We start from the raw sequence: 26,262 nt of genomic DNA, 5'->3' as shown, positions 1-26,262 counted from the left end.
CGCCGCTACCCGCACCAGCCTTCGCGACGCGGCCCACCCGGGCCTCGGTCCCTGCGAAGCCCCAACATCAAGGCGGCAAGACCCGACCCAAGGGGGTCGAGTGGCCACTCCACAGATCCCGGAGGAGGGGAGTTTCGATGGGGCCTCCCGCCGGCCCCCGACACCTGGGCCCGAACGCCCTCCGGCCTCCCTGGGCGATGGCTCCACCCCCTGCTGGGTGTCTGGACTCTCTCATCCTGGCCCCTCCGGCCCCCCAGGCGCGAGGGTCCGGACATCAAAGGGCCCCAGCCATATATCTGGGGCAGCCCACAACCAGGACGGCAGTTGTATCCTGGAGTCCGGAGCCCTGCTGATCGGATCGCGGCTGACCCTACGGAGAGAGACTCATTGCCTGGAACTGAGAACTCGAGCCCTGCTGACTGCGTCGCGGCTCCCCCTTGCTGAGAAGAAGACCCTCACGGAACATCGGAGCCCTGCTGACCTCGTCGCGGCTCGACCTCACCGAAGCAGCCCCTCGAACCCTGCGGACGACGTCCCGGGCTGATACTGAGACTATCCCGCTACCCCCGTTCCTAACCAAACCCTGAGACTCTTTTGGATCCCTTGATCCGCCTGTAAATATTACCACGGAGACCTACCCGTAATTCTGATAAACGCCTTGTGAGCATTGATACCCTGGTTGTGTCCCTTTGTGGTGGGAGGGGATTACTTGGCTGTACGATCCTAGGAGAAGGACCTCGCCCAGGAGGCTTCTCAGCGGCGCTCGGCTTCTCCCTTACGGAACGGTGCCTCTCGGGGTGGTCAGTCCGACACCATCTGACTCCCCGGAGGTCGCCCTTCTAACACAGACTGAAACATGCACTTTGAATACCAGCAGCAGACTTCACTGGTGAGCAGTAGTTTTACTACAGTGATCTAATGAGCAACTAGAGTGCTAACATTCAGAATTTATGGCAAATGTGTGACACATCTGAATGCCTTCTTGATGGAACCAAAATAAAAAACTGAAAGTATTCCCACCGAGGAGACTGCAGTAAATGAGGAAATTAGGAAACTTCATAACAAATAAATCTCCCAAGATGGCCACCAGAGACAAAAGAGCCCAAATGTAGCCAAAATATCACCCAGATGTAGCCCAAGTATAGCCTAATGACAGAATGTCCCAGAGTGTTCTTAAGAACAACTAGAGTGCTTACTGTCTTACTTATGACAAAAGTATGGCACACCTGAAGCCATCTTGATTGGAATAAACTGGTAACACTTAAAACATTTAATTTAAAAAGGAACACAATGAGGGGGTTCATTTTGCCATAGAAATTATGATTAGTGTTGAAGAAAGAAAAATTAGGGCACATTTTGAGTGACTTCTCAAATGCTCTTCTATTTCATTAAAAAAATTCTGATATGCAGACTGAAACATGCACTTTTAATACCAGCAGCAGACTTCCGTGGTGAGCAGTAGCTTTACTACAGTGATCTAATGAGCAACTAGAGTGCTAACATTCAGAATTTATGGCAAATGTGTGACATATCTGAATACCTTCTTGATGGAATCAAAGTAAAAAACTGAAAGCATTTCCTACTGAGGAGACTGCAGTAAATGAGTAAATTAGGAAACTTCATAACAAATAAATCTCCCAAGATGGCCACCAGACACAAAAGAATCTAAATGCAGCACAAATATCACCCAGATGTAGCCCACATGTAGGCCAATGACAGAAGTGTGCAAAACACTTATTTTTTGTGTATTTGCAGTTTTATATAGTGCAGACTTGTCAGGTATTGGAATGCTTTACATGAGCATTGGTTACATCACACAAGATCAAATTCATTTTGGTTGTAGACATGGGGAAATTAAGTGATTTGACCACGATCACAGAATGTTGAGCTGAAGCAGAAACTCCAACCTGGTTCCCCAGTTGCAAAGTCTGCAGCTCTGGAAGTAACACCACATCCTCTCGCCAAGGTGCAACATTTAATCAAGTGGTCAACTGGATAAAAAAACATAAAGATTACAAATAATTTAAAAGTTCTTTGTCGCTATTTGAAAACTCAGAAAATATGTCCTCTTTTTAGTTTTTTAGAGCACTAACCATAATTTTGATGCAAATAAGACCCTCTCATATATGTAATTTCTAAAGGAAATATTCTAGGTATTACAGTTTTGATTACATCAAGGTGACGTCAGGCGTTCCACACTTTTGTAATAAATATAGAATGTTAGCAATCTAGTTGTTCATTGGGATACTGTTGAGAGGCAGAGGCCAGGGGCACGGACTCTGAAAATTGAAGGCAGGTAGGAGAGTGCAGAGGCAACAATTTGACCACACTGGGCAGGCAGGAAGGGCAGTGGCAGCACAACAGACTATGGAGGGCAGTGGAAAGGGGGGCAGGGGCAACAAACCAACAATACAGGACTGGCAAGAGAGGCTGTGGCAATATAATAGACCATTGTGGGCAGAAGGAAGAGGCAGTGGTAGTACAACCATACATGCCAACAGACCCGTTTCAGCCAGGAAACGTCCAATATTTTTAAGCTCAAATGGGCTTTATTTGATCTGTCTCCTGTCTACAATCTCCTCTTTTTCAATGTAACTCAAAGGGGAAAATCAATACCCCAGTTTTTTTTCAAAATCTCCCTCTTACCAAGTTCAAAATGTTCGCAAGTATGGTACATTGAATCATGGTAGGCAGGAGGAATTGGGGTAGGGACATGGACTCGGATAACAGAGGACAGGAGGGACATGGAGAGGTGCAACAAACTGACCCTACAGGGCAGGCATCAGGGTTTGCAGCAGCACAATACACCACACAGCGCATGCGGGACGGGAGTGCAGAACAACAATCCATAGAAAGCAATAGGGAGGGGACAGGACCATGCACATGGACCACAGAGAACAGATGGGAAAGAGGCAATGGTAGCTAGCTGACCATAATGGACAGACTGGAGAGAAAGCTGCAGCATAACAGACCATAAAGGGCAGGAGGGACGGATCAGGGGCATTACAATGGAACAGACAAGCCAGGAGGGAGGGGATAGGGGGTCTGCACATGGAAACAGAGGGCTGGGGGCAAGGTGGCAGGGCAGGAGCAGCAAGATGACCATGGAGGTCAGGCAGGGTGGGCACTAAAAACAAGACACACCATGGAGAGCAACAATGAGACTATGGTGGCATACACACAGACCATGGAGGGAAGGTGGGAGGGGGTCAGGGGCAGCTAGCTAACCACACAGGGTAGGTGGGAGGGGCCATGGCAGCACAGAAGACCATGCATGGCAAGCGGGAGGGTTAGTGGCAGCACAATGGCTATGATGGGCAAGAAGGAGGGTGCAGGGGCATGCACAAAGGACCATGGAGGATAGAAGGGAGGGTCAGGACCTGGGCACAGACAAGAGAGTTCAGGGGAAGGGGCCTCACAACAGACCGCGCGGGGCAGGCAGGAGGAGCAGTTGCAGCACAACAGATCAGGGAGGGCAGAAGGGTGTGGCAGTAAAATGGACCATGGAGGACAGGAGGAAAGGGATAGGGGCATGGCATGTGGACAGGCAGGGTGGAGGTGGCAGGTACAGGTTACAGTTAACCTGACAATGTTAGGCAGGTGGGAGGGGAGTGGCAGCTCAACAGAACACTCAGAGAGTAGATAGGAGTGGCAGGTCCATGGAACATAGTGGGCAAAAAGGATGGAGCAGGGGCATGCACAAAGACATCGGAGGGCAGGGGGAAGGAGAATAGGGGCAGCAAGCTAAGCACAGAGGCTAAGCAGGAGGTCAATGATGGGCCATAGAATTGGGCAATGGAGGGCAGGAGGAGTGGACTGGTACATCATGCTAAATGGAGGGCAGTGGCAGCACATCAGACTATGCATGGCAGGAGGGAGGAGGCTAGTCCATGGAATCAGACAACAGAGGATAGGGAGGAGGTGGATGGGGCAGCAAGCTCATTGTTCAGAGAAGGTGGGTATTAGGAACTTTATTGTTTTTAAAATGTGTGTCTGTGCGAACTACTTAAAATATGAACAAGTATGCAGCATAATCTCACTTTTATTCAGGAAGAAGAGGACGTTTGTGACTGTGACTCCGGGCTCACTTGGCAGAAACACCCCCTGACCCTCCACCCCCATCGCAAAATGTAATGCCCGTGAAAAGGGTAGGTGGACGCAGTGTTATATAGAACATAGTCCTGAGAGCACGAATGAAAATGAGAACTAGATGTAGTATATGGTATAAACTATGCACCAAAAAGTGTGATATAAGATGAACCGGGGCGTGAAATATAATATGCAATACATTGTGCGCAATGACAGATTCATTGGAGAGTGCGAGATAGCACAGGCACTAGCGCGTGCTATGCGATATGCGCCTTGGAGTGTAATATGCACAGGGCAGTGTTGTGTAACATAACTAGTCTCTAAAGTTCTAATATAAAATATGTGCCGGGGAGTGTAACGTTGCATATGCACTGTGACAAAGATATGGATCCCAGATTGTAATATGTATGGCATAGCGCTGTGCGTTATAACATACACATCGAGGAAGGCACGTTAGATGGGGCAATATAACCCGTGCGAAAGCAAGTGTGGCATGACATATTCCCGGGGTGGTGTTACAGTGCACATGGGCTAGAGAGTGTCATAGCATACGCACTAGCTGGTGGAATACAACACAGAGGTGTGTGGCACTCGGCGGGCACTGGTGGGTGTAACACAGCATTGGGCTCAGCCAGGAGCACGCTGTGACTCTCAAGTGAGGTTCGTCTCCTTTCCAGAGAGTAAAATAAAAAGTATTACACATCCGGCGGTGGATGTGTTTTTTATTAACCGTGAGGGGGTTTCTTGCATAGTTTGGTCGAATTTTTGTCGAATCCCCTTTGAATGGCTTGGTGTGCGTGTATATTAAATGTGCCCGTCAATAGCTACCCATGTTTGTATAAATAAACAACAAGGGTGTCTACTTGGAGAGTACCCACCGGCGGGGGCGCCGGGATTAGGCACGGTAGGGCGTCAGACACGTCAGAGCTTCGCTAGCACATGTGGATTCATTCTATGCATAGTCGCCTTTTAATAAATATCACGCAAATCGTCATGGTGATAGGTACATACGGTTTGTCCAGCATGTCCTAGGTGTTTCTATAAATATATATATTTTTAAAATAATAAAAAACAAAGGCCGGCCCCGGGGGATGGGGTCCCCGGAGCCATAAGTGGCCTGAGGAGGGGGGCAACGCAACCCCCTCCTAAAGAATTTAAATAAAAAAAAGGCCATGACCCGGGGGTTGGGGTCCCCAGTGCCGATTAAGGCCTTGGGAGGGCCAAATTTATTTTTTTCAACAAAAATATTAGGGTGCAGGCCCTGGGGGATGGGGTCCCCAGGGCCAGTAAATTAGAAAAAGAAGGGGGGCCACACAGTCCTCCTTCTTAAAAAAATAAAATAAATAAAAGACCGGCATCGCGCTGGAGGCCACGCCCCCTCCTTGCAGCACTCTGCAAACGCGCCCCCTGGCCAGTTGTAAGTTGGGGAATTAATTTCCCTTCAATACTGAGGGTCCCTGAGGGCCAACTAGCCCAACAGGTATCTCCAGTGTGCGCCAGGGAGCTGCGTTGCAGACAGGTGTTCTGAGGCCACGCCCCTTTTTACACCTCTATGCAACGCAGCTCTGTGGCGCTTACTGGAGGTACCTAGTGGGCTAGTTTGACCCTAGGGACCCTTAGGATTCAAGGGGACTTAATCTCTCAACTTAGAACGGCCACAGGGCGCGTTTACACAGTGGTGAAGGGAGGGGACGGGGCATGAGGTGACGTGTGCAAACACGCCCTGTGGCGCGTTTTAAGTTGGGGAAATAATTCCCTTTCAATCCTGAGGGACCCTGGGGGCCAACAAACCACCAGGTGCTTCCAGTAAGAGCCACTGCTCTGCGTTGCAGAGAGGTGGTGCAGGCCGTGCCCCTTTTTACACCTCTCTGCAATGGCGCTTACTGGACGTACCTAGTGGGCTATTTTGCCCCTAGGGATCCTCAGGATTCAAGGGGAGTTAATCTCCCAAATTAAAAAACGGCCACAAGGCATGTTTACACAGTGGGGAAGGAAGGGGACGGGGCCTGAGGTGACGTGTGCAAACACGCCCTATGGTGCGTTTTAAGTTGGGGAAATAATTCCCCTTCAATCCTGAGGGCCCCTGGGGGCTAACTAGCCCACCAGGTGCTTCCAGTAAGCGCCACTGAGCTGCGATGCAGAGAGGTGGTCCAGGCCGTGCCACTTTTTACACCTCTCTGCAACGCAGCTCTGTGGCGCATACTGGAGGTACCTAGTGGGCTAGTTGGACCATAGGGACCCTCAGGATTCAAATTAACTTAATCTCCCAACTAAAAACGGCCACAGGGTGTGTTTACACAGTGGTGAAGGGAGGGGACGGGGCCTGAGTTAACGTGTGCAAACAAGCCCTGTGGCGCGTTTTAAGTTGGGGAAATAATTCTCCTTCAATCCTGAGGGCCCCTGGGGGCTAACTAGCCCACCAGGTGCTTCCAGTAAGCGCCACTGAGCTGCGTTGCAGAGAGGTGGTCCAGGCCGTGCCACTTTTTACACCTCTCTGCAACGCAGCTCTGTGGCGCATACTGGAGGTACCTAGTGGGCTAGTTGGACCCTAGGGACCCTCAAGGGGACTTAATCTCCCAATTTAAAACGGCCACAGGGCGTGTTTACACAGTGGGGAAGTGAGGGGACGGGGCCTGAGGTGACGTGTGCAAACACGCCCTGTGGCGCGTTTTAAGAGGTAGTTTTAATCCCCTGCCCTATTATATACTAGGGGCTAACAGAGGAGGTCATGCTGATCACAGGGGGACCCCAACGCATAGTGTTCCCTAGTGTATGTAGGTGTTTTCACTGTATTCTGAGTGTCTCTTATCATAGCACTGGCTCTAGGACTGGTTAGTCAGACTCAGTTACCACCAGTATCCGTCTGAAAAAGTTGAGGGTACAGGATGATTTTGCAACAAGGCTTCTTTCTGCTCTTCTGTTTGTTCTTTCTGCACGTTATCCTTCTTCCTGCACTTTTCTTCGTCTTTGAGGACTTCTGTTGCTTCTTTCTGCATTTCTTTTTTTTCTTTCTGTGCGTTTTTTCTTCTTTCTTCACATGTCCTATCTCTGTAGGCATAGTTAGAAATTAGCATTTAAAAAACCTTTGAAATTCACTGAAAAAACCATAGGTTTCAGGCACGTTATAGTTAGGAATTAGCATTTAAAAAACCTTAGAAATTCACTGAAAAAACCATAGGTTTCAGGGGCGTTATAGTTAGCTGGACTTTTCACTCGTACAAAACCATTGAAATTCCCCGTTCAGCTAACTATAACTCGAGCGCCCGCAATGCACTGCTGATGACTTCACATATTACATCACTCATGACATGGTCAGTGACATCACTCATGACATCACTGATGACATCTCAAATGACATCACTGATGACATCATCCAGTGAATGTGTGTTTTTTTGAAAATTACATATGTTTTATATATGTATATCTCAAGGTCGATGGAAGAATAAATGGGTATATAAGTGTCTAAATGGATGATTTGTTTTTGAAAAATTGATTGTATAACTGACTGATTAAGTGTGTCTTAGTGAATACATGCCTTAGTGAGTAATGTTTAAATGTGTAAATATCTGTATCAGTCTCTCACTTTGTGTATAAGTGGCTGCATGGGTTGGTGAGTAGCTACATGAGTGTCTATATAGGTTACTAGTTGGTTTTTTGAGTATCAGTATGAGTGTCTGAATGGTTCGGCTGGGGGTATTACGTAGTGCATAGGTGCATGAATGAGTGACTCACTGTTTGTATGTGTTGAAGACAGCATGTGTGCAGGACAGTATGGTTGGATGAGTGTGTGCATGGGTGTGTTAGTGAGTGATAGACTGTCTCAATAGTGTCTTTATGAGTAACTACATATGTTTTAAACTAGTATATGTGACTATTGGTGTATATAAGTGAGTATATGTGAGAGTGAGAGATTGTAAGAGTTCCTGTATGAATAAGTATGTGTTTCTATAAGTGATTGTTTAAAAGACTAAGTATGTGTAAGTTTCTGTAGAAGTAAGTGTGGTGGTGTGTGTATAACTGTATATGCAAGTAAATGGATGTTTGATTCTTTATTAGCGAGTGACTATGTGTGTGAGTAACTCTATGGATGAGTGGCGTTGTGTAACAGGATGTATAGGTGTGTGAGTACATATGATGAGTGAGTACATGTATGAGTGACTGTATAGGACTGTTGGTGAATGAGTGGATGTGTATGTGGAGCTTAGAATTACTGAATAGGTTGTTGTAACTGGTATTGGTATGTCCATTGTTTTGAACATTGTAGTTTCTATTTTTGAATGTGTGTATCAAAGGTTATATTAGGGGAAGAGGAGGTCTGCCACTGTATCACAAGGATGATGTCATCAGTGATGTCATTAGTGATGTCATTTGAGATGTCATCAGTAATGTCATGAGTGGTGTCACTGACCATGTCATGAGTGATGTAATATGTGACGTCATCAGCAGTGCATTGCGGGCGCGCGAGTTATAGTTAGCTGAAATAACTATAAACGGGGGAATTTCAATGGTTTTGTACGAGTGAAAAGTCCAGCTAACTAAAACGCCCCTGAAACCTATGGCTTTTTCAGTGAATTTCTAAGGTTTTTTAAATGCTAATTCCTAACTATAACGTGCCTGAAACCTATGGTTTTTTCAGTGAATATATATATATATATATATATATATATATACATATATATAAAGTATTCTGCATATTTAAAGACGGGTACCCCTGCCCTGAGGGCTCTACTATACTGTTGTCTGGACCCCTAATGCTGATTCTTGTGTGCACAGATCATGAGGGTGTGGCATGACCTGTCTCACGGAATGCGATCTTGTTGGACCAGGAAGGGCACCCAAAGTGCTACCGTCATAGTGGTGGACGGCTACCGCCTTCACCAGGAGCTAATCAAGGGAGGTGGTGGCAGCATAATGTGTAGTGAATAGTTCCTTTTTATCCTGTATCACTGGAGTGAGGCCTACAGGCTCACTCACTTTTTTAAAAGCTCAGCTGCTGTGTGCTTGACATACCCTCGGCCTACTTCAGGTAGATGTGCAGTTCTGCGCAGGAGTAATGACTCTGCGCTAGATGTCTGTGTGCCTCGGAAGGGCATAGTACAGGGAGTGTTGTATGCAGCTGCTTGCTGTACTTGCTATTGTTTAAAAATTCACTGTGAAATATTTGCACCTTCATGCACAAACCAAAGGGGGAAATGTTTGACCAACCCGGCTTTATTTCTGCGTACTGCTGGACTTGTTTTTACCATGCACTTTGAAAGTGTTTTCACCTTCATTCAAGAAGAAAGGATTGTTTTACAAAACACTCGAGTTGCGTATATTGCGGGATTGCTGATTATTTTAATATGCGCTTTGAAAGTATTTGCACTTTTTCCTTTGCTTTACCAGCTATAGATAGTGTAGATTCTGTCATTAGGTACTTGCTTACATGGTTTGTTTTTATCCTTCATGAGGTGTTTTTTATGGTGTTGTTTGCACTTGTCTATAATATGTGCATCTTAAATCTTGTAATTAGCATTGTTTACACCACAGAAATGATACAGACAAACATCTGCATCGATGTTCTGAAGCATTCAAGCAGTTTCCATCTCAGCCTCATTTGCCTGCCTGCTTTCGTCCTGCTTATTATTGAAGTCATGTAGAAATTGAAATTGCTTCCTCAGTTCATTTTAAATACTATAAAGTGGTTATTATCATACACAGACCCTGGCAGACGCAAGTGTGTGGCATGCAGATAATTAACACCAGGTTATTTCTCTTGGAGCTGGTAGGATGCTGAGTTATATCTTGTGTACTACTCATGCATATTGTCAGTTGAGTCTGTGAAATTGCAGGTTTGGTTTGACTTTCAAAGTTTCAAGGTATTATCCATCAATGGCAATTCTAATTCAAACCTGCTTTAGGTGTCCGTATATAGGTTTTCCTGAAACATGTGCTTATATAGGCACAATTCGCATTGCCCTTATATAGGCATAAGATCCCAGTCCTTATTTAGGCATTAGTCATGCTATCCAAATACAGGCATGGTCACCCACATCCGTCCACCCCAACGTCACAACGAGTTCTTAGAAACCAGACCCTTAAGCTCTTGGGAGTTCCTCTAACACAAGATTATTGATTTCTCCAAGAACTCATTTATTATTCACGAACCGCTATTCCTTAAGGGTTCATTCCTGACGTCTTCCTCTGCCTGACTTTACGTCAATGCTAACATTCAAAGGCACCTACCGGGTATAAATATACCTTCCCTTGCCCAAGCAAGTAGGAGGAGACCTCGACTTTAGAGGAGCCCGTGTCCCGGCCTGACGCACTGACAAGAGACGCTGTCATCCCTGCTCGCAGAGAATCTAGCTTCCAGTGTTCTGACTCCCTTCGCGGGGTGTTAGAGTTTGAGACCCGGAAAAAGATTCCCACCTCTCTCATTCTCAAGGTATGGAGCTGACTAGAACCTAGAGTGACTCTTGGCATACCAGACTTAGCATACCATACCGTAGCATGCCATACTATGGAAAATATCACCTACTTCTTACCTTGTACTACACTTATGTTAGGTACACTGGGGTAGAACTAGTTAGAGAAGCATCTCATGAGTACTCGCATTTTTAGATTATGTTATTTATGTATATGAATATATGTGTCATAGCTAAAAGATAATGCTAGCGCAGTATTATTTCTTTCTACTGCTTACGCTGTACATAAAATATCTCACATACTGTCTGAGGATTGTAATAGCTCATATCTCTTACACGAGAAACAAGACTGTTATCTGTTGTTTCCATGATTCTGAGAGTGTTCCGATTCTAAAGGGAAACAAAGTTGTCATGTTTATGCGGTTACCAGAAACTACTCCCTTCTTGTTCACAAACAGTTTCTAGTGGCCTCTGAGTTAGCTGGCACAAAGTAATTAAGTTTAATATACTCGATAGGGGCATACTGACCTCAGTCCTATGCCAAATCTATAGGGTAAATTATTCCAATGCGCAGAGCCTATTAAGGAAATAGGAACTACACTACATGGTGCCCAACGTTTGGTAAGGCACTAATTTAACGCTAGATACTGAGTAACTCTGTCGTGCTTTTCTCAGAGATCCTTACTCACATACTCCATAAGACGTCTGGAGTGGGTAGGGTTAAGTATCCGCCAAAGCTGAATAGGACAAAAATCCTATATAGCAGCTGTTTGGTTTGTTCAACGTTGAAGGATGCAGTGTTCCAAAATATTGTGCACCTTATCTTTGTTTCCTTGAAACTTGTCCTACATTTTTCAAAAACAATGTCCATGAACGTGGAAACTAATACCGAGAACGGTGTAGCTACGCCTGACCTAGTGGTAACAGCTTTTAATTTTACAGGTTTAAATGAAACCAATGAGGGTGTTATAAACATCCCTCTAAACTTAAGGAGAGCCATCACTCTACAACTTATAAAACATGGCCTAACACCAAGAGGTGGTAGAGCAGTTTTCGTGATAGAGGCACACGAATCCTTTCAGACAGAGGTATTCTATTCATGGATTGTATTCCCAGAATCAAATCCAGTGACAAAAGTATTTCACTTCTTTAAAGAAGATGAACCACCTGAGGAATATATTCCTTCCGAGGATATTGAAATTCCACTCACATACCAGGAGCATAATCTCTGGTTTAAAGGTGCCCTAAAACATCACAAAAACATTACCAGGCTCGGGCCACTAGGTAGACCAGGAGCAACATGGCCGATTCTAGCCGGCTACACACCTCATCCTGACATCGAAGAGATGTCAGACGAGGAATTACTTACTCAACTACAGGAGTTAATAAACATTTACAGACAATTAGTCCAATATGTCATGCGGACTTTCACAGTCCAACCACTTATAACCATTCAAAATCAAACCCGCAACAAGGGTATACACTAAAAATTACTCCACAGACTTTACATGCAGTCATGGGTAAAATGCCCACAAAACGTGAACAAATTCCATTCTGGATAGCTCAAAAATTACCCAAATCGAAGAAGTATTTCCAAATACTAGCCCTTATGAGAAACACAGAATCCTAACAATCTGTTTACCAATGGGGATCACACCACAACTGGAAGACTGCACCACTTGGGGCACAGTCTTTGCTGCCATCTATACTAAAACACATAGTGTTCCGTCAATTGCAGTAATACCAGATGTCCTGAAACAAATTCAAAATGAATACGGGGCAGAGCATGCTCTGAATTTAGGTATGAAATTACTGAAAAACTTTGACCATGTCTCAACAATAATATTATCTAATATTAAATGGGAAGCCAGCATCAGTGGCGATTTACCAACGCTTAAGGGAATTTGATGTAACAGAACATCAACATGAACTACCCATAATAATAGAAAAAATCTTATGCAGAATTAGGCAGAGACAGTTTGGGTGGAAAACCTTTGAAGCCACAACTGTCTGAAGGTCCTGAGAAGGACTCTATTAATCAAAATCCTACATCTTCTAAAAAGAAGTGGGAAACTAATAAACAAAATCCAAAAGAGACACGATCTCAATCCCGAGGTAGGTCTCCTCAAAAGGAGCCCTCTGAAAGGAGGTATAACCTCAGGAATAGGGATACTTTAAGGAAACCTGACTGGTATGAGGATACTGATACACGTTCCTCTCGTACCTTTCAGATATCATCACAGACATCAGAAAGAAGAGGATGGTCAGATCACAAAGAAGAATGCGTGAAGTCCAAAGACGATCAACACGTTCAGAAAAATAAATCAAAACTTCAATTCACATAAAAGAAGGTAGCAGGTCTGAAGATCAGACATGCCGAGAATACTGAGAACACAGCTCAAGAACGGAGAATGACCTCAGACAATGCTAGACAGTGCAGCATAAGTAACAATAGCTCGCCAGAATCTGAAGGAACTTCTGGAGATAGTGGACTTGAATGAGTACATCACAGTAGAGACTGTAGACACCAGGGTTAGTACTCCACAAAAGTTATATGAAATAACACTCCGAATGGAGGGAGACTACCAAGAAAAGTGAAAGCACTCTTTTGGGAGAAACTCTCAAGGGGTTATGATATACTTCTAGCTGAACAGGACTGGTCGCCAAAATGTGTGTGGGAGTGCCCACATGGCAAGGACATCATTATGCCAGCCTTCTCCAACCATATTCCAATTCACCTAAAATATACTTATGCCAGCAAATGGGCAGTAGCCCAGGCCCCAGCATTATACAAAAATCATGTAGGATGGGATGAGGACTCACCTCACCACAAAATACAGCTACAAAAATCAACCTACTGCACAAAGGCAGTACCCAATAAAGCAAGAAGCTAAAATACAGGTCAGGGAGATCTTAGATCAACTTAAATACCAAGGGGTGATTGAAACATAAACATGCACCTCCTCAAAGAACAATCCTTTGTTTCCTGTATCCAAACCAGACAATACATATCGTCTAGTTTTGGATTACAGACAACTTAACACTTGTTCCAAAACATTTGCAGTGCAAAATACACATAGTACAGAATTAATGAATAACATTGTGCGTAAAAAATATAAAACCACATTGGACATTTCAAATGGTTTCTTTTGTCAAAACATAGCACCTGAAAGCAGGTACTTAACAGCTTTCTCAATAATGGGGAGCCAGCGTCAATTTTGTCAACTCCCACAAGGGTTCAAAAACAGCCCGGGGTTATTCTCAGTAAGGGTAACAGAGTTACTATAAATTTATGATAACGAGGCATTGTCATATGTCGATGACATCTATCTGACAGACGATGCCCTAGATAGGCACTTGAACAGGGTGAAAACCATTATACTGGGCTTCGCCTCTGAGGGCTATAAATTCAACTTTAAAAATCCAGAATTGACCATCTCAATGTCCTTTTCCTAGGATATGAGCTTTCAAGTGAAGGCAAGAGCCTGGCAGCTAACTTTTTTGGAAAAGTGTGCGCTGCTTCAACCTCCAAAAACGCATAAAAACTTACAATCCATATTGGGTTTCCTACATTTTGGAAGAACTTACACTCAAAATTACGCAGAAAGGGTAAACCTTTCTACGAGTTAATCAAACCTGATTTTTCAACAAAACATTGGACACAGGAACACACAGACATCCTGCATTTACTCCAAGCTAACATGTTAGCAACAAATCACTTACAAACACGCGTAAATTAACGCAATATAGTGATTTTAATAATTTCGGGTCAATGCGGTTCATCTATTTAACATTTAATGAGGGTGAAAAAGTACCAATAGCATACAAATCACATTTGTATACACAAGCAGAAATGCGCTTCACTTCAACAGAAAAGATACTGACTGCAGTTCAAACCACCATAGCAAAAGAAAGAGCTCTAGCTCAGGGAAAACGCATTATTGTCGTGACTCCAGTACCAGCCTTAGAGGCGGTTACAAAAGCAAGCATTCAAAATGCAAAAGCTTTACATCCTAGATGGATACAATGGGTTAATTCTCTTGCTGCAACAGATGTTGAATATGTTTTTGATCCTGATTTAAAAACACAAGCGTTCCTGCAATATGAACATGAATGTCCTCTGCCCACTGAAATTCTGCCTCTCGATCAGTACAAATTTATAATTTATACTGACAGATCAGCACAACCTGCTACAGGGAGTAAGCAAGCTTACAGTGCAGCGTGCGCAATCGTTTAAGGTTGCAAACGCGATGGTAACTTCCGACCAATGGTCACTAAAACTCAATCTCTAGGAGATTGTATGGCTCAGCGAGCTGAACTACAAGCATTCAAACTGGCACTTGAAAGTACAGATCGCGAAATCCCCACACTTATAGTGTGCGATTCCTTTTACTGTGTTCAGTCATATAATGAATATTTACAGAGTTGGCTTCATAACGGATTCAAAGATGCAAAAGGTGGCACAATAAAGCATAAAATGGTTTGGGAACAAGTAGATCAGTTGAGAAACGAACTACCAAAAACTCATTTGATACACACGCTGAGTCATCAACGTGATGGCGTTCATGTTGTAGGGAATTCATTGGCTGATGAAGCAGCAAAGGGGGCTGTTCAGACAGCTTCTGTAGCTGCGATCACTCGTTCAAAAACATAAATAGACAGTGAGATATTGTTGGCTGTCAATGCATCAAGCAAAGACAGTGGTGCAGCGTTATCAAATAAATTTCCACTCAAGTACTCTTATGTAATTGATGCGAACAATGTTCCTTTTGCTCGAATCCCTGGAGTAGGGGTTAGGGTAATTCCAAACATGGAACGTAGATTAGGACTGATCCGAGCAGCACATGAAGGGATAGCCTCTGCCCATGCAGGTGTTGTCTGCAACAGTATCTTTACTAAAGAAAAGATATTGGTGGCCTGGCATTAGGAAACAGACCAAAAACTATGTTTTGGAATGTGGAATATGCCAACAGATGAAAGTCTCCACAGTGAAACGTCCTGCGCAGACACCCCTGTTGATTTCAGACAAACCATTAGCTTGTTTTTACCTGGACCACTGCGGTCCCTTGCAAAGGGACGGTAACTATAATTATATAATGGTCGCAGTAGATTCGAGCTCAAGGTTCCTATGGATGTAGCCTCAGCGCTCGGCTGACGCTCAAACTGTTATAAAAGATGTGCGAGTCTTTATCGGCACATACGCAATTGGCACACTACATTCTGACCAGGGCCCTGTGTTTAGCTCTCGGGCTTACAAAGAAGCCATGGCCAGTTTGGGCGTAGCATTGTGGTACTCTTCTCCTTTTCATCCTGAGGGAAACTCTGTTGTGGAAATGAAAAATCTCCACATACAACAGTCTATAACAGCTAGAGTATTAGGTTCGGGTGATGGGTGGGTCAAATATCTTTATGGGGTCCAACGCTCATTAAATAGTTTGCCACGAAGTTCTCTAGGGTGGGTCACTCCATATGAGGTCCTATTTGGGACAAGAATGTGGGTTCCTGATCTCGAATGTAAAGGCACAGTGGTGGAAAATAAACCCTTTGATATCAAAGATTGTTTGGCTGTTTTACAGGATCTAAATGAACTAAGATCGAAACAAAGCAACGTGTTCCTGAAGCCAACCACCCCTGGGGAAAAACCGGCAGTCCCAGCAAGGCCTGTCTGGATCCCAAAAGTTGGGGATCTAGTCAGAGAGAAGATTGTGGACAAGAAGGAATTTGGATCTTCTTACAGAAAACCAGTACCTGTCCTAGCCGTCCACGGAACAAGAACAGTACTTCTGCCGCCCCTTGCTGGAAAAAAGGAGAAAAGATTTGTGTCAATCGACCTCATCAAACCGCACTATGTGGCCGATACTAAATAGTAGGCCTCGTGGACTCCGACCTAGTAGCAGATGCCCTCCTCTGGCTACTATCTAAGAGGTTCAGACTGAAAGACTCATAACCATCGAGAATTCAGCAGTAAGAGATGAAGGACTAAGCAACAATGCTATGCAACTCATCCCTCTTGAAACTCAAGTAACAGTTCATCCAGATACACCTGTCTACACCAACGTAAAACGTGATCAACTGGTTCCAGCAATTTCGACGAATCATGATGCAATTCCAACAATTGACCGAACTGCTTCTGGATACTTCATTAACTTTGATACGTTTTCTGAGGATTCAAGTGAGCCTGAAACGACGCCAGCCCTAAAAACTTTCAAACAACAAGTACAAGATTTTTTTCGTTTTCTGAAAGACACTTATCTGGTTTCACCATGGATTGAACTATGGGTTATTTCTGGAATATTTTTCTTTCTGCTTTGGCTAGCTTTGGTAATGACTCTTAGCGGGTTTATGAATGGCAGATATATTCGTTTGGACACTGAAAGTAAAAATGTGAACTTACTTTTAAAACCACACCAATCTTCCCATCGTGAAGCAAGAGGCTTGTCAGCAGTGAACATCACAGCCGTTCCTATACAGGATGGTATAGTTTGGGACAAAACCGATTTTTACATATTCGGCCCAACTGAACTTTTGAACATTTCACATTTATTTAAAATGTCATTAAGTGACTTTATTATCTCCAGTACCTATTCTGATGATTGGGACTTTGAGACTGTTAATAACATGATGTCTGATCTAGAAAGGTCTGCTACATTCTCTAACAATGAAAACTTAGAGGGTTCATCAGACTACGAACAGCGTTTTTGTTACAACCACTGTAGTCATCATTTCTTGCATAGATCTGCAACACCTAGAAATGTATTTATGTTTAACCAATGGGAACATTGTCCTACACCACCAAAGGGTAGTTCAAAAACGTTTGCAAATAAGTTTCCATATTTTTCAGGGTACAATATATCTGATCCAGAAACATTTTTCTATAGAAATGTGAACACAACAGGACAGAAAAATATGTTAACTAAAACAAAACAAATTTATTCTGCAGCCTTTACCGCCCAACTGTCTAGACAAGGGTTTGACTTTTGGAAAGATACAATCGACACAAAATCTGTCTGGGGTTCAAAAGATTGGCAAGTGCAGGGGATAGAAGCTTTGTTTAGAGCCTGTATCATCCCTCAACAAAGAATGTTTTTGAATGACACTGTGCAACAAACATCTTGCCTTGGATTACCCAAGATCAAAGACATGAACACACCTCTGTACCAACACCTGCAAGTAATGACACTACACAGAGAGCGGTCACAGTAGATACAATACTACAAAACAACAGATCAGATCCTGATTGGGAAAAATGGTTGCTCTGGCCCACAGACACAAACATCTGTCAAGAAAGATTTCTGAATAGAATACAGGGCTTTACCATCCATAGGCCAGACCCACGTTTTGTTCAAGGACAGCACCCAGGGGTAGTAACAACATACAGTGTAGGAAAACTGTTCCTTGACTGGTTACAAAAATCTACACTCGAGGAAGTGAAACAATACTTATCTTTACTTAAAGAAGACGCAGACCTTAGGGATTTCTTGCTAGGACCGAGAAAACCGCGTCAAAACATTTCATATATGCCGGGATTTATGCGGCTTATAATAAAATATGGAAGGTTTCACAGGCAGAGGCCGCAGAAAGAATACGTGAGCTTGATCGTATTAACTTAGAGAAATCTCACACTGTGGTCGACAAAGGGTTAACAACTTTGTCATCCAGAATATATTCACTGGACAACATTGTATCCTCTGCTATTGGCATACTGGAACAAGATTTAGCCATGTTACAACAAGGCCAATCTCAGTTACGTTCTATTATGTTATTAGGCTGGACGCTGCAATCCTTGCGTGCAGACTATGTGCCTTGGTGTTTTATGAACACATCGTCTCTGTTTTCAGAATACAATCTTATGGATAAGCAGATTGAACTGGCACAAAGGGGAGCAAAGTATACAGTGCTGAGCATTGAAAACTGGAAAAATTACCATTTACGGTAGCAGAAAAAACAACTACAGAATGGTTTATCCATGGCAAAATAACTCTGCCTGTCACTACTTTTCATTTTCAGTATTGCCTCAAACAAATGCAAGCAGGCAAATATGAAAGATTGGGTAAAGAATACATTTTAGACATCCTGGGATTTACCTTATGAATACAGATGTTGGAGTGGGGGTCGTGAAGTGTTTCTAAGCGGTACACACTGTGAAAATGCACTGAGCGGATCCCTCATATGTCAGGCCATTTCTTTACACGGGGCTTGTAATAGTTCTGTGGCAAACTTGTCCTGCCACCTGCAGGGTACAACAGCTGCTGTGATTAATCCAGCGTTTGGCCAACTTTCTAACGGAAGTTACCTCATGTTGAATGATCAGAGTTGCTGTGGCATGTTGCCAGGAATCCCATATCTGGTAACGATTGGCTCTAGGTTTACTTGTTGTATGCAAGTATTGTTCCCCCAAATAGACACAGTCAGGGAGTCGCCTCTATAGCCTTCATTGAATGTTTCTTTTATACGTTCTGCAAAATGAAAGCCATGCTTGTGCAACAGACCGTGCCTTTGACCTCGGCCAAAGAAACCTATGATCAACAAATTGCAAGGACTTCGACTGAGATACAGGCTCTAATTTGTACAAACTGCCCTATACATTTCATGGAAATGATGGGATGTATCTTAAACATGTCTGATACGAGCGGAGTTGTGCATGTATTTAAGACCATATGTTCAGGACTGTTAACACCTTTTCAGGCAGTCCTCTGAATCATTCCAAACTTCGTGCATTCGGTGTTTGGTGGTCTGCCATTAGTACTAGCACTCTTTGCAGGAATCCTGTTTTTATTCCTACTACCACGCTATGGCAAGCCTATCCACAGGCGTCACTCCAAGCAACTTGCAGAAAGCTCTCCTAGAACGGAAGTGCCATGAGCGCATAGTGCAACTTTTGGGCATACCTCGTCTACGGGAACTTAATACAACATGATTTCTGTCATTTAGACCAATCTGGCAAGATTGCATCTTACCTGTTCTACGCTGCCTGCTTTGCAGTGAAGAATGCGTGCTAGACATCTGTCTAATATTCCCATCAGTCATGCCAATGGATATCGATACTCTGCTGGACCCGATAACGGCCCATGCTCTGTGTTGTCCCCAGCGGCTAACAATCCTGATGACGGCATTCATTGAGATCTCACAGACGCTTCCTGCTGCTGCTGGGGTACGAGATGGATCAACAGGCACACAGGTAACAACGGACGCAAACCTTGCTGCGGCATCCCATGCTGAAGGCGATGCTTCACATCTCTGTGCAGTTAACTTTATAAACAATGTGTTCCAACTGTCACCGACATCGGTAGACGATCTTTTGTCTACAAGAGTAGATGATTTCATGTTTTGTACCAGACCCATACACTGACTTTGATTCGGCTCACAGTGTACCGGGGAAGCAATGAATTTGGCCTCCATATTTTCAAAACAGAACAAAACTTGGAACTCTTCCTAAAATTGATTTTTTTTTAATTTTGGAGATACATGGCAATTCAAACTGCTTACAGTAGAACTATTCATATAGAACGGCCTTCTTTGAATACTTCCAGGGACACGTTGTCACCTTATTTACCACGATTTCATTTAGTACCATGTTATGAAATGGCTTTGGTTTTTGAATACTTGTCAACCATTTCGTCATATGTATATATTTCTGATCATTCATATTGCATTTATTTCAGATATATGCTTAGAATGAAAAACTGTTTTATAATGTACAGTACCTTTGCATTACATGTTTAGCAAAAAGTTTTCAAACAAAATTCCTTTAGTATGCTTTTACAAATGTTTTTACAACATGTGGTACTCAATTTAATGTTTAGCATTTAATGTATAGCATTTAGTATTATCGTTCATTCAAAAGTGGAGTGGGTGTGGTATTCCGCTTTAGGTGTCCGTATATAGGTTTTCCTAAAACCTGTCCTTATATAGGCACAATTCGCATTGCCCTTATGTAGGCATGAGATCCCAGTCCTTATTTAGGCATTAGCAATGCTATCCAAATACAGGCATGGTCACCTACATCCGTCCACCCCAACGTCACAATGAGTTTTTAGAAACCAGACTCTTAGGCTCTTGGGAGTTCCCCTAGCACAGGATTATTGATTTTTCCAAGAACTCATTTATAATTCATGAACCGCTATTCCTTAAGGGTTCATTCCGGACGTCTTCCTCTGCCCGACTTTACGTCAATGCTAACATTCCAAGGCACCTACTGGGTATAAATATACCTTCCCTTGCCCAAGCAAGTAGGAGGAGACCTCTACTTTAGAGGAGCCCGTGTCCCGGCCTGACGCACTGACAAGAGACGATGTCATCCCTGCTCGCAGAGAATCTAGTTTCCAATGTTCTGACTCCCTTCGCGGGGTGTTAGAGTTTGAGACCCGGAAAAAGATTCCCACCTCTCTCATTCTCAAGGTATGGAGCTGACTAGAACCTAGAGTGACTCTTGGCATACCAGACTTAGCATACCATACTATAGCATACCATACTATGGAATACATCACCTACTTCTTACCTTGTACTACACTTAGGTTAGGTACACTGGGGTAAAACTAGTTAGAGAAGCATCTCATGAGTACTCGCATTTTTAGCTTATGTTATTTATGTATATGAATATATGTGTCATAGATAAAAGATAATGCTAGCGCAGTATTATTTCTTTCTACTGCTTACGCTGTACATAATATATCTCGCATACTGTCTTATGATTGTAACAGCTCATATCTCTTACACGAGAAACAAGACTGTTCAATAAATCCTTTTATTGAAACGCCTGTCTATTCTTTCTGTTTAACTCTGAAAAAACTAAGCATGCACGATTAGCTGAGTGAAACTTATCTGTTGTTTCCACGATTCTGAGAGTGTTCCGATTCTAAAGGGAAACAAAGTTGTCATGTTTATGCGGTTGCCAGAAACTACTCCCTTCTTGTTCACAAGGAGTTTCTAGTGGCCTCTGAGTTAGCTGGCACAAAGTAATTAAGTTTAATATACTCTATAGGGGCTTACTGACTTCAGTCCTATGCCAAATCTATAGGTTATATTATTCCAATGCGCAGAGCCTATTAGGGAAATAGGAACTACACTACATAGTTGCTCTTTGTTCTTCAGCGATAGGCAGTTCCAGAGACAACAGGCCAGCTCCTTGGCACTTTTCTGATTACTGTCTCAGAAAAATAATCATATATCAAATGGTGTAGCTCATATTTTGATTGTTTCTCACTTTGAGCTAGGCAATATAGAGGCATTTCATTGAATGTTGGAAGTTTCAATTAAAAATATGTCAGCTTTTTGGCAGTGGGGCAAAGTGGTAGGTCAAGGGTCGGGGGCCCCCTCTATGTACATTGCAGGGGGGCCCCCTCAGGTTTCATTATGCCACTGCGAAGGGATTTCTCCCATGTCACTTGCAATTACAACAACCCAAACACTAGCATTCCATATGCACAACACAACACCCTTTTACACAACACATGGTATCAGCCCATGACCGCCTTGAGTTCTAAAATGTTAGCCAGGTTGTGTTCTGTCTGTTCACTGATACATCATGTAGTAGGTGCAGACAGACTGTACTTGTTCCATGAGGTGACCTCTGAAAAAGCAAAATGCCTTCTCCACTTATACCTATGCAGATACAGGTACAAAAACCCACACAGTAGTAGTGAATCTGACCCGATACAAGACCAACATAAAGGCTCTATACCATTTCACCAAGCCTAGCAATATCCAAACTGAGCTGGACAGGATGCACAGGAAGGGCACTATAGGGGAGGATACTGTTTGGCCCCGGGACTTACCAGAAAACAGATTCTTCGAGGTAGCAAAACCCCTAACTCAATGTAAAAACACATCCGCTCCTGCCTCCATTTGAGGTCCAAGGTTGGCCCTTCACTATCTGGGGCAGTTTTCTTCAACAACAAGTAGACCCCAAAAGTGGCGTCCATGTGTAGGGCTGTCTAGCTTGATGATAAAAAGGGAAATGAGTCTCTGAAGGGAGGGGTGACAAAAAGTATAGACACCCCATGTCAGGAAATCTGGGATACCGAGGTGGGTGAATACTCGTGGCTAGAAGGGAGGGGACAACCCCTAATTGTATGGAAACTTACAGTGTATTCCTCATGTTTCAGAGGTGAAGGAACACTTCTACCGGGCACAAATGAAAACTGGGGAACGATCATGCACATTCCTGACATGCAATGGGGTACCTCCATGCTGATGGATATATACTAGCAGTACAGCGAGTTTGCCTACATTTGGCTTGTCCCCAGATGGCACAGACTTTGTTCCCTCCTAACCATACACACCCAAACCCTGTCATTCCTGGATAAGAACTATCATATTTTTTTCCAGCACCCACTCAAGAAAGAGAACCTTGCTGCATCAGGCTAGTGAAAAAGAACTGTGGAGTATTCTGGCTGGGCTCAGTACATGGACATTTCAGAAGAACTCAGACTGTTCTCGGACATACAAGTATCGGCAGGAGGGTCCATACCTTTCTTCACCGTGCAGACAAAAGTTAGTGCCTGCTGGCTCCAATGCTTAAAATGATGAACAGCACTGAGCTCGGCCTTAATTCGAACAAGGAAGAACTGAGAGCAATCTGTCTCAAGGTGATGCATCATCGGTATGTGTTAGACTTAATGACCATGGTGGAGGGAGGGGTGTGTGCCAATATTGGTGCATCCTGCTGCACATTTATCCCAGGGCACAACATGAATAATGGGACATTGACTCATGCCATTCAAGAACTGCATCATTTACAATGAGACATGTGTGAGGAGGTAGGTGCCCTAGAGCAGGTTCGGTTCTCTAATTGGTTTTTCTGACCCCCCCCTGTGGCTTTCCGGTCTGTGTTCATCGTTGGTACCAGTTTTGATTGTGTTCTTATTTTTGTGTGGTTCCGTGCAATTGGCAATTTCCGGCAGTCCTCAAATTGGATAGAATGCAAGAAACTAGGAATGTAGTAATTCTCCAAACCAAAGAACAGATCCCCAACAAAGTAACTGTCATGAAGTTTGGGTTAGACAGTGTAGCTGAAAAATCAACCAGAGGGGGGAATGTTAATATTGAGAAAGTTGCATCTCTCTTGACAAATTCACCCATTACGAACTCCCCGTCAAACCTTCTTTATTAATACTTATGTCACCCCTTGAGTAGGCCCAAAACAGCCCACAGGGCAGGATGCAGTGTATTTAAAAAGTTGGACATGCACTTTTATGTTTTGCATTGGTAATATTGATAAATACGATGTTGATATGTGCAGCAAGAATGGTGAGCAGACGCAGCAATTGATTAGAAGTTCTGCTGAATCTGCAGGGCGGAGGTCCATCCTGAAGCTGCCACGAGTGGGTAAGAGACTACATCTGATCCTTAGTCCCAGCATATACTGTCTGGCAGGAAGAAGCGCAAAAGACTAACCTGGGCACCCTGCCGCTAACAGAAATCTGACATATTGCCTATTTTATGTTTCCGAGCTGAGTAGTCGCAAGGCGATCCTGTGGTGGTAACCTTTCTCTGATAGTCACCACGCTAGGAAAGGTGAGGATTGTTTAGTCGATTCGACCGCTGGGCATGACACAGCTGGTACACCTGTCTCTGGGTGTGATACAGGGACTGCTTCGACCACTGGGTGAGACAAAGAGGGTGTGTTTGATCAAGGGGTATGATATATGAGTGGGGCGTCCCAGTTTGGACCACTGGGCAGGACACCGATGGTACGCATAGGCTGTGGGTGTTTTATAGAGCCAGCATCTCAATCTTAATTTTTCAGTCTAAAGGAGTTTTCTTAGTGCTATTAATTTTTTAACACTAGTATAATCTGTAAGAAGTGAGAGGTGTTATTCGCGTAGACCACTGGGTTTGACACAGCTGGTACGCATGGCCCCTGGGTGTGACATAGGGTGTAATTTGGACGTTAGGGAAAAATACGGACCTTGTAGAGTAAGGTGCAGCTTGTGCTTGGCCAAGAAGGGCCTGTAGTTGTTGAGTTGCCCCTTCATTTAAGTTGTTACTATCTGGGTCCCCGAGCCAATTAACAGACTGTCGGGCTTACTTAGTTCCTTGTACCGCCTTGAGCCTCCCCTCGTCATTGAGCGGCATGCGCTAGGAGCGGGCTATGGTTTTTTGGACAAAGTCATAAGTTTTTCATTTTTCACTTCTATTTTCATTGTGGTTTTCAATTGATGCACTTTTTCTTGATGTTGTGGTGTTGCTAAATTATTGCAAGTGTGTTTCATGTTGAATGTTATGTCTCGTTAACGTTTCTATCTACGTATGAAAAAATTGCCACTTTTCATATTTGCTATTCCAATGATAAAAGTACAATTGAAAATGTTTTTAATTATTCACTGCACTTTCTTACATGTTGTTACTCTTCATATGCGTGGTTTTATGTATTGTGAAAGTTTGTTTGATTCATCTGTGTCCTAAGGCATAGCAGTAAAGTAGCTATTGCTGGCATAATCCCTTGTACATATTTTATCCACGATCATAGTAGAATTATCTAAAATGCCATGAGATGTAAGAAGTGACCTAAATCCCTTAAAAAGTTCCCAACCCATCATGGAGTTGCTTTTACAAACTAGATTCCCCATTACCCAGGCTATAAATCTAGATACATTCTGCCGTGAATGGCATGCACAAACAAGACGCATAGGTTCTCCTGGCCAGAGGTGAGAACCTTTGACACCAACATAATAGAACACACAAGGATCAGGCATGTAGGGCAGAAGCAGGCTAGAAGAGAGGCACTGTTAGAACTGTGGGCCATCTTCGAGGTGTCTTCGACCTACAATTCTGCCCCAGAACCCGCAAGCAAGGCGTTCGCACCTCTCCCAACATACTCAGCTAAAGAGATGCTCTCTCTAATGCCTGCCATCCCTGCCATTCCTGCAGTGGGTTATACCAATCCAGCAGTCAAGGGGGCCAACAGGCCCCCCACCGGGCAACAAACCACTAGATCTAGGGCAGGGAGGCTGCCAGATCGGCAAAACCAAACAATCCCGTCCTCATCACAGTACGTTGACATTAATCCCCCAAGTTCGACCCCCCCATCCACCATATACAACCCACCAAAGCGGTGTGGGAAGCCTGTACTCTAACCTGTACAGTAGGGCGATATCAGGTAACAGGGAGGTTCGTAGCCATACTGGATAGTGATACCACTAGTGGGGGAAGGAAAGAGGTCCCAGCCCTCTGTCGTCCAGTTGAGGGAGGTGCCGTAGGGTATACTCCCCCCTGGGTATGCCCGGGCATAAGAAGATATAACAGAAAGTGAGCTGGAAAACAAATTCTTACCAAGGAGAGCTGTGCGCAGCGCCGAGCGAAGGAGGCAGCCTAGGGGAGAGTTAGAGGCGAGGTAAGGGTTGAGAATGGAGAGAGAGAGAGCTCTCGCCTGGGTGGCACAAAGATGTAACAGAACCATGCATCCTCCCCTGGAGGAGAGTGGAACTAGATCCTGGGCCCCGCACGAAGAGGAGCATGAGGAAGGATGTGCAGGGAGACCCCTATCAGTAACACAAATGCAACCAGATTGTCAGTGTAGGAGAGGACCAAGAAATAAGAGATCAGGGTAGCCTGGCCCAAACTCAATTAGGGAAATAGGAGAAGCAGAATAGCACCTCTATGCATGCACGAAGAGAGCAGCAACAAGGATGTCTGCTGCTCTACCAGAACGCAGTGGTCCAATCAAGCTAACCCATAGAGAGATAGTAATAGTAAATCTTTCTCCTATCAAGCTCCTATGATTTTGGAATCAGCTCGCCCTCCCCCTAAGGGCAATGCTCCGACT

General features: G+C 44.0%; 1 protein-coding gene and 1 pseudogene across 6 annotated transcripts in view; one reads left to right on the top strand and one right to left on the bottom strand.

Moving 5' to 3' along the window:
* AK9 (adenylate kinase 9) overlaps positions 1 to 26,262 on the bottom strand; it is a 1,219,082-nt gene that overhangs the window by 1,175,529 nt on the left and 17,291 nt on the right. The window lies entirely within an intron of this gene.
* The window catches only part of LOC146817874 (uncharacterized), a 6,514-nt pseudogene continuing 3,269 nt past the window's right edge, over positions 23,018 to 26,262 (top strand).

The sequence above is a fragment of the Triturus cristatus genome, chromosome 6 (genome assembly GCF_964204655.1).
Source record: "Triturus cristatus chromosome 6, aTriCri1.1, whole genome shotgun sequence".
NCBI lineage: Eukaryota > Metazoa > Chordata > Amphibia > Caudata > Salamandridae > Triturus > Triturus cristatus.
The sequence above is the reverse complement of the archived record's forward strand: the minus strand, read 5'-3'. Positions and strand labels throughout refer to the sequence as shown.